This window comes from Lactuca saligna, chromosome 4 (genome assembly GCF_052625555.1).
Source record: "Lactuca saligna cultivar CGN05327 chromosome 4, ASM5262555v1, whole genome shotgun sequence".
NCBI lineage: Eukaryota > Viridiplantae > Streptophyta > Magnoliopsida > Asterales > Asteraceae > Lactuca > Lactuca saligna.
Window position 1 is genome coordinate 216,090,185 of NC_136420.1, and position 14,862 is coordinate 216,105,046.

Below are 14,862 nucleotides of genomic sequence, written 5' to 3' on the forward strand. Positions count from 1 at the left end.
TATATATATATATATATATATATATATATATATATATATATATAGCTGTAAACGAATTGAACGTTCAACGAACAGTTTATGAAACGTTCGGTGGAAAATTCGTTTATGTTCATTTATTTAATAAATAAATGAACATGAACATAAATTTTCGTTCGTTTAAATAAACGAACGAACATGAACACTGGTATCGTTCGTTCAATTATCTTCGTGAACGTTGGTTTATATTGTTCATTTAAGTTCGTTTATTTTGTTTATATAAGTTAATTTTATATTCATATATGTTTAATCGTGTTTGATTACATTACTATATTATATGTTCATTTATGTTTAATTATGTTATATTTATCTTTGTTCGTTTCCGTTCGTTCGTTTGTATTTGTTTAACTTGTTCACGAAAATAAACGAACGGACATGAACAATGTAATTTGTTAAACGAAAGAAAACCCGTTCGTTTATCCTTTGTTGTTTGTTCATATGTTCGGCTAACTTAAATGAATAAACCTGAACATGCCTTGGTTCGTGTTCGTTCGTTTATATATATATATATATATATATATATATATATATATATATATATATATATATATATATATATATATATATATATATATATATATATATATATATATATGCTAAATACGAACGTCTAGTAATTTTTTAGTAAATTTTCGATTACGGGACACATTATTTTTCATTTGTATAACATAGGGACAAATTCTGCATTTCTGTATTAGCTTGGAAACAATTCTGCGGCATTTTCCTGCCAGAAGGATCACATCAAGAGAGTTACCATTTTTGTATTTTTTTGGACAAGGCTTCTTTTTGTAAATTCAGCGACAACTTCTTCAAAATTAGGTACTATTTTTGTAATTGTTTTTTTTAAGGACAACGTTTATAAAACCAAATCTTATAGGTTCCATTTCTAAAACTGCTTGAACACAAGGAACATTTATGTATTTGTGTCTTACAAGGATCATGCAGGTAATTGTTTTTTCATACAGAAACGCTGACCATTCTTCTTGATAAACACATTAATCGAAACATTAAGTCAAACCATCCATTACTTTTTAGCAAATGTAGTAAAATGTTGCATTAAAATAAGTTTAATGTTATAAGTGTCAATAAGCAACCATTAGCATAAATATGGAACATTTATGATTTGTTTATGTTTTTGAAACAAAAATCCATAAAGTATATGGATCACCTTTGCAACCATCTGCAGTAGAAGAAATGCACTAAACGGTTGCAGAATGTAATTAAAATTGTGTTTGTTTTTTTAACATTTGCATGTTGCTGCAAATATTAAAAAATTAAAATAAACTTCTTTTATAATTTGAAAATAGTTTTTTAATACCGAAAATTTAATAATGTATGATATTTCGGTAATAATTTATGATATTTCAGCAAAAAATAATGATATTTTAACAAAAAGTAAAGATATTTTAACATAAAATAATGATATTTCATCAAAAAATTATTATTAATCAATATTAAAAAAAATCAACAAGAATAAACAAAAAACAAGACGAAAAAAAATATGAAAAAAAATTTCAGCAATATATAATCAATATTTTAGCAAGAAAAAAAGAAGAAGAAGAGGTTCGAAGAGGTAGGAAAAAGAAAAACAAGTGTTGCACCAAGAAGAGCACGCGCATAGGGTTTTAATCTGAATACTTCTAAAAAACATACAACTGCGAGATGAAAAGTGTTGCGCGTGTGCTGCGTCGCACAACAATAAAAGGTCTGAAGAAGTTTTTTTTCAAAAAACAAACAGCACCTTTGTCATGTTAGATAAATATGTAGATAAGAGTTTTCATTTATAGTTTTAAAAGATCTTTTTTCTTTCCTCTGTGTCTATTAACTCACACACACATTCAATCAGAAACATTCTATGAAATCTTACGGAATTTATTTAGAACATGTCATCTACAAACTAAAATTAAAATCCATTTACATCATAACACAATTTGAATTCCTGAAGAAGTCAAATGTTTTAGCTAAACACCATGAGTTAATTTAGATTAAAACTTTATGCAAAATTCATTATAACATTTTTATAACAAAAGAAACTTATAAAGTTTCCGTTGAGGGCTAAATATGTCAATTTGACCGTGCAGGGGAAAATATGTCCAGTAAAATATTGTACAGTGATGATAACCATAGTCCATACTAGCAAAGAACTTTCAATACCAAACTCTATAATATTAGTTGTCATTTCTAGAGTGTAGGCTAATCGATAAGGTTAAGATTAATTTGTTTTATTATTTTCCCTCACACATATGTACACTTAAGATCCTATAATATATGCTCATAACCCTTTTCTATTCTTTTATGGCTTGTTCCCTTTAACAACTATATTTATCCACTTATTTTTCAATCAATCTTGATAGTACATCAAAGATTTGTTTTACTTTTGTTACTTATAAGTATCATATGTAACCGTTTTAATAAAATGTGTAAACACATGTGTGTGAACGAAACTTGTAAGACAATGAGTTCTTTTCCCAATGATTCCTTCGTGTTGTGTAATTTGTGATTTTGGTGCTACATTTTGTGAATAAAATCTTAAATTTTGCTACTAAGGTTAAGAAAATTAGAGATGAGTAATTAGTACTATTTTCCAATCCCATAGTGGTACCAAATTCAGCGGAGAAAATATTGGACCCGTGTTATTAAAGGTGCCTTGATTGTTTTGTTTTATTAGCATATTCCACTTTAGTAGAACATAAAAGGTTAACAAGTATTGATGATGTATTTTCGAAGTAAGAACTAAGGAGTGTTTCGTGTTCGAAATGTACATTAATGTTACCTATTACTTTTAAAGCTCATACGAGTTATAATTTTACTTTATATTCCTATAAAATTATAAATTCATAATCTTTACTCGATCTATGTCAACTACATTAGTGAAAATTTACAATTACTTTCACATTTCATATTCAATAACTTGTTTTACTTTACAAAGTATGTGGGTAATCCTATCCCTAGGATTAGAAATGATAGCCTGTATTCGAGGACATATAATCTCTAAAATAGTCTTTGATTAGCTTTATTATTTGCATATAAAATAATAATTAATTGTGAACCATATTTATAACACTACAAGAAAAAAGCCCTTTAATGACGTGCAAACAATGACACTCGCTGATAGAGGACGCGCATTTGTAAGTGCCCTAAATAATACTGTCAGTTTTGCAAAATTTGAAGGATAGAGGGCACGCATTTGTGCGCGCCCTAAAATTGGTGTTAGAAAAGAAAAATAAATAAATGCGGAGGGCGCCTTTCATAAATTGTGCGTCATGTAAGTGTGTCGCTTTATAATTTTTAAGTGAAACACGCGTTTTCGGCGGGAAATGAAATCGACTAAAATTACTGGCGCTTATTGTATCCCAAAATTTAATCCCCCGCCTCTTCTACTTAGCAAGAAAAAGCCCTAGGTCCTTCATCTTCATCTTCAGCGGTGGGAATACCTAGGTCGATTATTCAGGGTTCAACAACAGATTTGTAAACAACAATCGTATACGATTCTGGATCTCGACATGATTATGGCGCTTTGGAGCCGGCGACGTGAACATCATTCATGAGAAAAGTTCATACAAAATTCAAGAATTTCAATGGTTTCGATTATTGAGTGGGGTACAGGGAGGTGTAATCGGTTTGAAATCTTTACTAATTGAGTTGAAATTGAACCCGAAAAACTCAATCCACACTTCGAACATCTCTGATTCTCTCTTCTTTCGCTCCCCAATCTCCTTGGCGGCGCTCTTTCCATTTCCATTTCCAACCTCAAACCACCGTTAAATGGAACCCAACAATTCAATCAATCAAATCGGCAATCACATCGACGATGATGGTGATCAGAACTCATTTCCAAGCCACCGTTATTAGATCATCACCTATTCAAGAAAGAGAAAACACTCTCAATCTCAGGTAATCACACTAATCGATTCAACACAAGTAAACCCTCTTTCGGAATCATCAGTTCTAGGGCTTGTTCTCCTTGCTCATACGTTCTCATATGATATTCAAAACCTCACTAAGTCTCTCCTTCTCAAAATCCTCGCAAGATTGCCCCTGAAATCAATTTTTAGGTTCAAATGTGTTTGAAAACACTAGCTAGATTTAATTTCTCAGTCTTCATTTTCCTGTTTCTATTGCTCGCATATGCTCACAGCAAGCGCATCGTCATCATCCTTACCTCAAAATTCTCAATCCTTTGCTCTTTCAAAAAAAGTAAGCAGGTATTTCTGTATGTTCTTGTAGTCTCTTTACTTTCTGCTTGTATTGATAATATTGAACACATGTTTTGAGAATAGAATATTAAACCCTAGATTCTGGAAACTTGCAGAAAAGGAAGGAGATGAGCTATGCACTCCAAGTGTTCGAAGAAATGCTTAAAAGAAGAATCTTACCTAATTCATACCTTATAACATTACCTGATGTACACAAGACCAAGTGATATGGTACCTAATCACACCTTGCACTCGAATGCATACAGGGAAAGCCTGTATTTATTCTTTTTCTTAATTTGTTGGAGATGGTAATTAAGGATCGTTCTTGTGAACATTCCTTCTTTTCAGGCTGTAGATTATCACAACTAAGAAATAGTTAAACTAAATTTTGTTACGTGAAACTAGGTATGTTCTTAAATTTCCTTTTTATAAACTTGGTTACATTGGTTGATCTGGTTTTTTTTCATGATCTTATCTAATTTGTGCTCTTGTAGTGCCCATGCACTTCCACCTTCATATCGGTCACTCATGACAACTGATGATTCAAGGATTCTTGATTTCTATGTTGATGGTATGTCCCATTCTAAGCTGTCTGATAGATAAATTTTGTTGCTTAATATCATTATGAACACTATTGATTATATACATATGTTGTTGTTTATACTCAGATTTTGATGTCGACACAGATGGAAAAAGATTTATTTGGCAGGTTAGGGGATATGATTATTGTTCCAAAAGCCTATGGATCCCTTCAACAGCCATGTTTAATATGCCTATAATTTTCTTATGTTTCAAAAATATCTCTTTTGTAAGGTATCTGCAAGTTTCCTTTTATTGATGAAGAGCGCTTTCTTGATTCAACAAAAATGATTAAGCAGGAACTGACTGTACGTAAGGCTGAATTATATACAGGACTTTCAAACATTTGACAAGGAATCTAATTAACATGGTCTTTTATCTTCAGAAAGAGGAAGCTGAAAGAAATGCTGAGAATGTCGACAATTAGTTCCTACACATTTTAGAAAATCTTGCCTTGCGGATTATCACTTCCTTTAACAATGAAGGCTCCATCGAGCAAAATACATGCTTAAGGTTGTGTTCTCCATTGTTATAATGCAGTGATTATTCTTTTTCCTAATGTAAATATTTTCTTCTCTTGTTTCAATTTCAGTGGAGAATTAATATCATATGTTTGTTGGGGTTACATTGAGCAAAACAGTAGGCGGTAGGCTGATCGCATCCACCCTAGTCCAAGTATCTTTTCCACACACACACACATACACCCTAAACTTTAAAGATGACTAGAATTAATATTTCATGTAGATGACTTTTTTTTTGTTAAATTGCCTTTTCTCACGAAAGATCCCATCTCTCCAACGGATCAATGGATGACCACAATCGTGGTTCGGGGCAGGTTGTGCTTTTTACTTGTTTTTTTGGAAAGTTGATTACCCTTTCTATTTTTTCATTAATTTTCTGCTTTTGTTTTCTGTTGCTTGCAGATAATGGATGGAACCCATATCAATATAGATGTAACTGCACTTGGGGCTATAATTGCTTTGGGTCTAATGTACTTAAAGGTAACTCTTTGGCAGGAAGGATGACTATATATATTTGTTTATGATTTTATGTCAGCTCTGTTCTCAAGATTTACAACTTTGAAAAAATATTCTAATGACAGACTAAATTGCAAGTGATTCTATCCAGGCTTTGTATCTCATAAACACATTTCGAATTGCAATATGTGAGGCCCCACTTCATAATGCTCCATGCCATTTCCAATAATTTAATAATGTGGAGCAGGTACTGCTATTTAAAATTCATATGCTACATTAATATTCATGCTGGTTATATGTAAAGAGTAAGAGATCTCTTTAAACACCTTGCATGTGTTTGTAGGATTCATCCATCAGAAGATTGGATTCAGGGTTAGATACCCAAAGTAGTCTTGAATGGCATCAAAGGATTCATCCATCAGAAGATTGTGAGTACATCTCATCAAGAGACTAGTGATTACTTTTCTGATGAATCAAGACGTATACATTGCACAAAATGTGACCTAATGCATATATGGAAGTTGAAAAGCTGCTGACAGTGGCATACACTGTTGGCCTCCTTGGAATTGTAAAGCTGCTAACTGTGGCATAGACTGCTGAACACTTAGACTTTGAAAAGCTGACTGGTGGTCACATGGAAGTTGAAAAGCTGACTGTGGCAACTACTGCTGCTGTTGGACACCTGGAAGTTGAGAAGCTGATTGTGGCATAGATTGGTGTCCACCTAGACGTTGAAAAGCTAACTGTGGCATAGGTTGCTGCTGCTGGACACCTTGAGGTGGAAAAGCTAACTGTGGCATAGGCTGCTTCTGCTGAAAGACTAGATGCTTGACCATTTTGAGAAGGAAAAGCAGTTTGCGAGGGTCCAGGTGGAGGCAATATATCAGCTAAAAATGTCAACAGTTGAATCAAAATCAAAAGTATCCCCAAATCCCCCTGACCCTGACATTGGGTCAACTGAAAATGATGGTGGTTCAGCAACAGTTGTAGTGAAGGGTGATGTTGGTGGTTAAGCTGAAAATCCATCAGTAGAAGGAACAGCTTTGAAAGGACCATCACCAAACGGATCATCAAATTCCTGCAATCAATGCATAAAGAGTGTAAATTTACAACACAAACAAACTATCAATATGTGTGTGTAGAATCCAGCTTTTAAGACACTCACGCACCCGACTTGTCGATGAGGTATCGAAGGTGAGATAAGGATTAGTATTTGCTGGAGGATGAACTTTAGTGGTTATAGATGAAGTCGATGTTACAAGAGCCAAAGCATTTGAAGAAGAGAAAGACTCTGATAGAGAACCAAACAAATCCTCCATCTCTCCACCACCTGATCCTTGCAGGGCAAACGCAAGGGCAGGAGCAGGAACAGCACCACGGGGATCAAAAAAGTCAAACCCATCGTTTTCATTGTTGATTGTCACTGCAGGTGGTGGCAGCGTAGTGGTAACTAGAGATGGTGTGGCGGCGGCAGCTGGTGGTGGTGGAGCAGTTGCTGCCGGAATTTCTTGATGGTTAATGTTCACCAGTCCTTAAAATGCTTACAAGTTAGACTAGATTCCATTACTTTATATATATATATATATATATATATATATATATATATATATATATTACAATTTACAAGTAAATAAATCTTTTGACTTATTAATTAATTAATTTACCTCTTGGTATCAACATGGCTATGACCGTTACTCACAACATCTTCATAACTAGGAGGCCCACCAACATTTTGTCAAGATGACCTTGGTTCAAGCCCCCTGCCCTCACCACTAAAAAAGAAAATTTTATTTCAATGTATTGTGCATATATATATATATATATATATATATATATATATATATATATATATATATATATATATATATATATATATATATATATATATATATATATATATATATATAACGAGGGTATTTTGGTCTTTTAATCAAAAAGCAGATTCCTTCGACCCTCTAAATTACCTTCCATCTGGAGAAACATCCTTCAACTATAGCACCCAGATAACCATTTCTTGCTATAACAGTAGCATAGTTATGATTCAATTCACGAATCCAACAATTTAATCTAATTAAACTTTTATCAGATCAGAAGTTCCTGTAAGTTCAGGAGAGTAATGCAAACAATTGTCACACTTGGAAATGCTTTGAACCAAGGAATAACAAGAGGTCAATATTTTCATTTGTTTATTTTATGTTATTAAATATAATAATATTTTGTTATAGTTGATTTTGACTTTGACTTTGACTTTGATTAATTTGGTGTCATTTTAGGCGCTGCTATTTGGTTCAGATTTGATTAATATGTTGTATGGAAAATAATTAAATTTTAAAATAACAAGATAATGTTGTGGATAATTAATTAATTTTTGGTGCTTGTTGACAAACTACCTGAACTCCTTCATTTCTCCAAGGATCTTGACAGTTTGGAACCTGCATCAAGGGTGGTGATCACAATTAATCTTATTCAAATATTTAGAAATTTAAAACATGTGTAAATGTAATTAAGAATTTATTGATTATTTATTATTTTTCAGGTACAATTAAAATATTTGGCAGAGAAAATGCAAGCTATTAGTAAAGGACTTGAAAAAGTTGTCCAGGAATTGTCAATGGCTGAAAATGATGGACTTGTCTTTGAAAAATTTCTCAAATTAAGAGTAATCAGTACACAACCGTTTATGTAGGCAACCTTAGCCCTGAAGAAGTACTTTTTCTACAAATATTGCTTAAGGTAGTGGAGGGCCTTTATGTAATGTGATGGATCAACCTCTTTTAAAGTTTCATCTACATCTAGTTTTATTCTTCTGACATGCTTTTTGTATTTGGTTTAACAGCTGAGGATCATAATCAAACAAAAGCCTTGTGTTGGTGTAGGGCCTTTATGTAATGCACAACAGGTTTCCATGATGGCATGAAAGTGGTATTAAGTATTTGCATTTTTATTATATTATACCTCTCACATTTTCCCAAATTACCCCTTCCTCTACAATGTTTTTTTTTGTTTCTGTGTATTTTGTGCATTAGGTAAAGTTGATGGAAGAAAGGAATATGAAGCCACTTGATTTAAATCTTGCAGCATTATCAGCAAGATGCAGACTTGGAGTTGAATTTGGCTAAGTCATTATTAAGTGAGATGGGCCAATGTACAATTGCATATCCATATAATCAGCTGTTTGGAACATTACTTTTAAAGAATTATGAAAGGCAAGATGCAACTTTACTTAGTTGGAACTTGATGTACATAGTAGATTAGATGCAAATTTATATATTGTAAGAAATAGAATTATCTGACATTAAATTTATGCAATGGATTCTATTTTTTGTATATGATATTTTATTTTCTATTATGAAACATTAAATAAAAATTTAATTTGAAAATAATTAAATCTATAAATAATATTTTTTTTAAACATTTAAAATTATGATACGCAAAAATGTGTGTCATCTTCATTTATGACATGGTCTTTCTTGATAGGGGCTTTTTTGATACGCATTGCGTGTCATTAACACGCGCGTCGTAAGGTTATGACACGCGAATGCGTGTCGTCTTCCTTTATGACAGGGCCTTCCTTGATACGCATTGCGTGTCGTAAATGCGCGTCGTAATTGCGCGTCATAAATGAGCGTCGTAAATGCGCGTCGTCTTTCTTTATGACAGGGCCTTCCTTGACGCGCATTTGCGCGTCGTCTGAGCCTTTTACGACGCGCAATGAGCGTCGTAAAAGGCTGTTTTTCTTGTAGTGTAATGACCTGCTAAACAACCCTAAACAAGATCCTATGAATTAGGAATAAATATCCTAGTCTAAAGAGATAACTAAACAACTCGATAATAATCCTTATTTTACTAAAAGACTCAAAATAACTTTCCTAATTATTGTTTTGCTTTAAAGTTAGTATACTTCTACATTTGGTAAAACATACTAAACTATCCTGGGTGGGGTATGATATTCATGATCCTTCATTGTGATCTGACCATAAGTAAGTGGTGTCGTTAACATCATATTCTTGAACACTAATCTAGTCTTTTGTGTTTCCCTTAATGTTTAACAATAAGGTTTTCAAGCTTTCATAAACATTTTCTTTGATATGCATAACGTCTGGACAACGAAAAACTAACAAGTATTCATCTAGTAACTATGATCCATATATAGTTTCATGAAAAAATATTTTGATTCAATAAGTTTCAAAATAAATATTCCTATGATATTCACCTTCTCAACATTGTTTCAGATTTTCAATTCTACTTAAATATAAGGAAATATTAAGTTCTCATCTGGAAGTTACCTTCGAATGTTTAATTTATTATGCGCACGAAAGATGAAACGGAAATGATTGATGATATCTATAATTCCAGGTGACATTTGGAAGGCTACAACCAGACTAAGACAACTTCAGTTGTTGAGGAGGCTAAACCTTTGCAATGGTCTATGTCAGTCACAACTTTAGACTCTATTCAACTTTTATGTAATGTGACAACCTGAAATTTATTCTGTCACTATAACCCGTTTCCGTCACTAAACCCGTCTTTATCAAATTGTTCCGTTAACATTTTGAATTAGGCTATTTAAATTGAGACTTTTATTGTGACTTCATGAGTGTCCAAATGATTTAGAAAAACGTGAAACACCCTCGATATTCTTTTTAAAAGTTTCTAATTCACGACCACATCGGGTTACCAACATTAAATCGGGTACGACCATAAGCCCCATTTAACGTCGATATCGGGTAGATTTCCACCGGGCCGCAAAGTCGAACCCTATATAAGGGTGAGTGGACTTCCATTTGAAGCTTTTCCACTCTAAATACCCTCTCTCTCACTACTCTCTCTCTATAACTCAAATTTGATCCAAAAACACCTCATTCAAGCTCCAAACTTGTAAGTAATCTATCCTAACTTGTTGTTTAGCTTGTTTAGCATGCAAATCCGTGTTTAAATCATCCAAAAGTATCAAAAACATGTATTTACAGCCCTGGAACACTCCAAAACCGTAACCACCCATAAATGGGGTTTTGAAGCCCCAAAACCGTTCCAAATCACTTCTAGTGCTTAGGTATGACTTAGGGACTTGCATGAATGAACTTAGGACACCAAAATCTTGTCATTTGGGGAGTAAACATGAGTTTACGATGCAAGAACATTCTTTTATCGTAAACCCTCCATCATAGGCCGTAAACACCATTTAAGGTGTTAAACTTCCCCTTAAACATCTCCTATGGCTTGGGGTAATATCAAGAATCAACCACCATCGAAGTAGGGAACTTAAACTTCAAAGAAACCATAACCTTAGGAGATTACGGCCATAAACCCCCCAAGGATTGGTCCCTTGGCCATAAACTACTCTAAGGAGGTCAAATGGTGCCCTAACTTCCTTCCATGGCTCGTATATTGGACTAAAATCATGTGTGCTTAACCTAGATCCATCAAAACATGAAGTGAGGGGACAAGTAAGGGTTTACATCCGTAAACTCCCATCAATGGTCTATTTGAAGACTTAGTCACTTCTTATGCCCTAGAATTGAACCTAGCCTAATTCCATAAGTGTTGTAAGACCTTTGAGCATCCAAGAACACACCACCCATGAATTTACGGCTGTAAACTCATGGGGCTATGGTCTATCAACCATAAACTCTTCTAAGAGTTTATTCTTGAAGAGAAAACTCCATATCCAGACCCTACACCCCCTTAGATGCAACCCGTATCATTCCTAACACTTGAGATAAAGTGATTTCGAGCCTCAGAGTGTATTATTTTACTTAATTACTAGTTCAAAGTCTAATTAGATACAATTATGTATCTCCTCATGTTACATAGGATCCTCACGCGTGTTTAAGCCCTAAACTGACACTTAGCATCCAACCCGACACATTTCTCGAATGGTGAGTTCATACCCCTACTGCTTTTTCTGTGTTTTTCATGTTTTGTCACACCCCAAAACCATGAATGGTGGAAACATTCTGGGGTGGAGGACGTCATGTACACTATCACAACAAAGAATAGTAGTAAACAAGCAACAACATCATCCATCGCATTAATAATATAGTTTCATACATGTGTGTTCTGTCAAAGTTATAGACACCAAAAATATACATATCAAAATAAAAGATGAGTCTTGAACAAACTCCATCTTATCAAAAGTCTGGCACCTGTACATGTCTAGTGGTAACCTGAGAATACAAGTTATTTTGAAAGCGAGTATCAGCTTAATGCTGGGTGAGATCATAAGTATATCAATGTCTGAGTTTATATAAAAATGTTTGTAAGATGTTTTGTACAATGTTTTGTATAATGTTTGAACTCTCCAAGAAAACCCTATGTTTCCTACTAACTGTAGCCTTCTACCAAGGCATCTCGTGTCTGTGTGTATGTCTCTTGTTAGAGTATGTATTTTCCCAATTCTGACTATCATTAACTAAAAATATAGTTAATACATTACCGTGCATCGTGTGAATATTCACGAAGTGAATGTAATGGGAAAATATTATCGTACCGTAGTATTTGTAATAAGTGACTACCGTGGTACTAACTACCTTAAAACAAAAGGTGTTCCAAGCAACATGTGATCGACCTGTATCCGGCTACCGACTCTAGTAAAACGACGATGTAAGACACCTTAAGAAATGACATTTGGCACCCGTAGACTTGCAAGTCCCACTGTAGCGAGCAACAAGTTGAAGGATAGTCAATCCAGTATAGATCTATATGCAAACCCATACGCTCCTCAATTAAGGAGATTCGGGATACAAGAGCGGTCATGGCAGGAAGTGCCATGACCCACTCAATGGTTCACATAACTGCATGTGTGTATATGTAATGAATGTGCTAACTGAAAGTGTAATCTTTCTCTGTCTAGCCTATATGTACTGAAATGTTCTACGTGTACTAGCTGTAATTTATGTTCGCTCTATCTAGCATGTATAGTAATGTACTGTGTGTACTAGTTGTAATGTATGTTATTTCTTTATCTAGCATGTATAGTCATTGTATGTTTCATTGTTCTAATAATAGTATTAGTATCCTCCTGTGCTACCCCTATGGTAAATTACTAGTGATGTAACTAGTACGTATGAACATGGAAGTATACCCTTGCTACCTAAGGGTACTAAATGAACTGGAAGAACCTTTATGACTATATATGTACACATGATATATAACTAATATTTAAACGACCATCGGACGGGTACCCATATCCCACCAGAACACATCTCAACAACGAAAAGGAAATAGGGCGGGCAGGCCTTCCTACGCCTTTTACACATTTCTTATATAACTATACATATATAGACATGCATTTGATAATAAGTATAAAAGATTTTAAGTAAAATTATTTGATAAGTAAAAGAGTTTGTAAAACAATTTTGAAGCAATACAGTTTGATAAACAGTTTGAACAGTAAGAAAATCACTGGTTTTGTAGTTATTAATCACATCTGATTGATGTAATAACTATAAGTATTCAACTTGTATCCCCCCATAAAGCATTTAAAAAACATTTAAATCATTGATTAAGGGGTATGAACTGACCTGTAGTGAGTGGATTGGATTGAAGTGTCAGATTACGATGCTAGGTGACAAGTGGAGACTTGTACACATACAACGAGCCTAGTTATCATATAATCAATATATAAATAACTAATTAGGCACTTTATCTCTAATAATATAAGTTAATACACTCTAGAACATGGTAACACTTTGTATAAGTGTTATAAGCCTTAAGGATTTTATCTAAGTTGTTGTAGGACAAGGCTAGTGGTTTTAGGGTTTCAAAGGACCCCATTCTTGAGTATACTCCACAAGAACCAACACAAAAGGAGTTTACGGTTTTAAACCCTTGATTTTACGGCTGTAAGATCCTAAGCCTTAGGTTATTTTGTGCTTTGAAGCTTTACATGTTCCCTAGAAGCATTCCTACTTGATGGATTAATCCTTGGAAGGGTTTAGGGCATTAATACACTCCTTTGAGTAGTTTATGGCCCCAAGACCATTTCCTTTTGGGTTTACTATCGTAAACCCATATGGAAATGGTATTTTTATGTCTTTAAGTCTCATGCTCATCTAGGATAGGTTTTGAGACAATTATTAAGGCTAGTGAAGGCCTTAGGCACAGTTTGGTACCCATCATTGGTGTTCACGGCCCAAGGACCAAAACCCTTAGAGATTTTGGCTGTAATCTCTCTTTGGGATGGGTTTTCGATGATTTCAAGTCCTTAAATTAACTAGGAGTAAATCAAGGATAGTGTCCAAGGCTTTTGGAGGGTTTAAAGCATCTTTTGACCCTTGAGTTTGGAGTTCACGATCCAAGAACTGCTTGGGTCGTGAACACCTTACTCTTGGTGTTTTAGGGTGTTTTCTAGTCCTATATACAATAAGATACGAGTCTAAGCTAGTTTCATATCAAGAGGAAATGACTAGGCACTCATTTGTCCCTTATAAAAGGGTTTACGGTCCAAGATGTTATTAGGCTGTTAACTCTTAAATCTTGTTGTTTTGATATTATTTCTATGTTATTAAGAACATATTAAGCTCTATAATACAACTAGATGGAAGCACTCACGTTTTGGGACAAAAGTCCGAAGATCCGTGAGTGAGAATTCGGCTTTTCTCTAGTTGAAAATGGAACAAATGAAATAATATGGCTAACAATCATATATATACTCCTGGAATTTTTGGCAGAAAATATTTTATTTAGGCAGTGAACTCTAATATCATGAAGTTTTGAAATAACAGAGTTGCACAAAACCCAAGTGCATCCTCTCTCCTGTTATCTCTGTAAGTGTAAATCCTGAAATACTCAAACTTATACCAAAAGTCTAAAAATTTACTGCAACTGTTCTAACTTCTAATGACTTGATATTGTTTGTACAGAATAGAAATTTCGGGTTGTCAAATCATCCCCTCCTTAGAATTAATTTCGTCCAGAAATTAGAATTTAAGAAAATACATAGTTATACATAACTAAGTAAAAAGATGAGGATATTTCAGTTTCATCTGATCCTCTCGCTCCCAAGTGATTTCAGGTCCTCGTTTTGCATTCCAGCGAACCTTCACTATCGGGATACGACTTTGTTTCATTTG